This window comes from Hipposideros armiger, unplaced genomic scaffold (genome assembly GCF_001890085.2).
Source record: "Hipposideros armiger isolate ML-2016 unplaced genomic scaffold, ASM189008v1 scaffold_1877, whole genome shotgun sequence".
In the NCBI taxonomy this organism is placed as follows: domain Eukaryota; kingdom Metazoa; phylum Chordata; class Mammalia; order Chiroptera; family Hipposideridae; genus Hipposideros; species Hipposideros armiger.
The window spans coordinates 7,163-8,970 of record NW_017733227.1 but is presented as its reverse complement, the minus strand read 5'-3'; the positions used below and the strand labels follow the sequence as shown (position 1 = coordinate 8,970).

General features: G+C 38.9%; 1 pseudogene; it reads left to right on the top strand.

Moving 5' to 3' along the window:
* Positions 1-207: 207 nt before the first annotated feature.
* On the top strand, positions 208-1,105 carry LOC109378326 (olfactory receptor 8B4-like; annotated as a pseudogene).
* Positions 1,106-1,808: the final 703 nt, after the last annotated feature.

Below are 1,808 nucleotides of genomic sequence, written 5' to 3'. Positions count from 1 at the left end.
CAATTAAAAATAAAAATCTTTAAAGAAAAAAACAATAGTTCAGGGTGGAATGGGGGGTGGGCAGCATAAATGAGAGAAGAAAGGAAAAATGGAGGGCATCCATGCACTGACTCATTTTCTAGAGGCTTCTTCTGTCAGCCATGCTTGAGCATATCCTTAATCGATGTATTTTGTTCCTTGTTTTCACAGACAGCTCCCTAGAGGAGGATGACTCTGAGAAACAGCTCCCCAATGACTGAGTTTATCGTGTGGGATTATCAGAACAATCAGAGCTCCAACTCCTCCACTTACTCCTGTTCTTAGGGATCTGTGTTTACTGTGGTGGGCAACTTGGGCTTCATCACCTTAATTGGGCTGAATTCTAGCCTTCACATTTCAATGTACTTTTTTCTCTTCAATTTGTCATTATAGATCTCTGTTATTCCTGCATGTTTACCTCTAAAGTATTGAGTGATTTTGTGTCAGAAAATATCATCTCTTATGTGGGATGCATAGCAACTATTTTCTTCTCTTTCTGTCAATTCTGAGTGCTATGTGCTTATATCGGCCTGTGATCGCTATGTGGCTCTATGCTGTATGTGATCACCATGGCCTCCCAGGTCTGTTCTCTGCTGATGTTTGGTTCGTATGTGGTAGGGGCTACTGAGGCCATGGTCCACACTGGAAGAATGCTGAGACTGACTTTCTGTGATTCTGACATCATCAACTATTATCCATGTGAAGTTCTCCCCCTCTTACAGCTCTCCTGCACCAGCATCCATGTCAATGAGCTGGTGATTTTTTACAGTTGTTGGAGTGATTATTACAATATCCACTATCAGAATCTTTATCTCGTAAGCTATGATTCTCTCCAATATCCTCCATATTCCTTTTGCTGAGGGAAAGCACATGTAGCTCCCACATAATTGCTGCTGCCTCTGTTTTTTTGGGGTCAAAAGCATTCATCTGTTTAACAACCTCTTTTCCTGGATCTATGAGCCAGGGTAAATATGCCTCAGTTGTCTACACCAATGTGGTTCCCATGCTTAACCCTCTGATCTACAATTTGAGGAATAAGGATATTAAACTTGCCCTGGATGAAACTCCGAAAAGAGTGCGCTCCTGATACTTCTATTTATATCAGTTAATTACTGGGAGGTATCACACACAAGTATCTTTTTATCAACCTGTGAAGGAATTTTAACCTTTTTTCTCAAGTATAGTTTTCTCTCCACTTTAAAAAAAATGGAAGTCTCTTACTTTTACTTTTCTTGAGGATTATACTTTTTGTACTAATTAAATTGGTTTATTGCCTACAATTTAATGTCTATTAAGTGACAATTGTTTACTGGATGCTATACTAGGTTGAAAGATGAATAAGATGAGGTCCTATGCCTTCTGTTCTTTCATTGGAAGGTTAAATGGGCTTTTCCAAGCAACATTTCTGGCTGGGAGATGGGGTAGGTAGTGTTATGAGGGTCCAAAAAATGAATTTATTTTTTCTTGCATTATGAAAGCAGTCTTTACCAAAGACCAAATGTAGATAACTTGGTGCTATAGATAAGATAGTCTCCCAGCTCCTGGAGAGGTTTCTTGTCCAGGAAGATTATAAACAATCTCTTTAATATACATGCGTGTCCATACAAGAGAAGGCCTCACATAAGAGTTCTTTATGTGGTCTGAAATGTAAAGGTAAGTCAAAACTAAAATATTTCATTTCCAAGTTTCAAAGCTTTTAAGCCTTGGAATGGTGACACAGGGTAGGTAGTCTTGAATTTGAGCAAATTTCTCAGGCTCTGGATGCTAAAGTTGAAAGCAGAAGATGAACA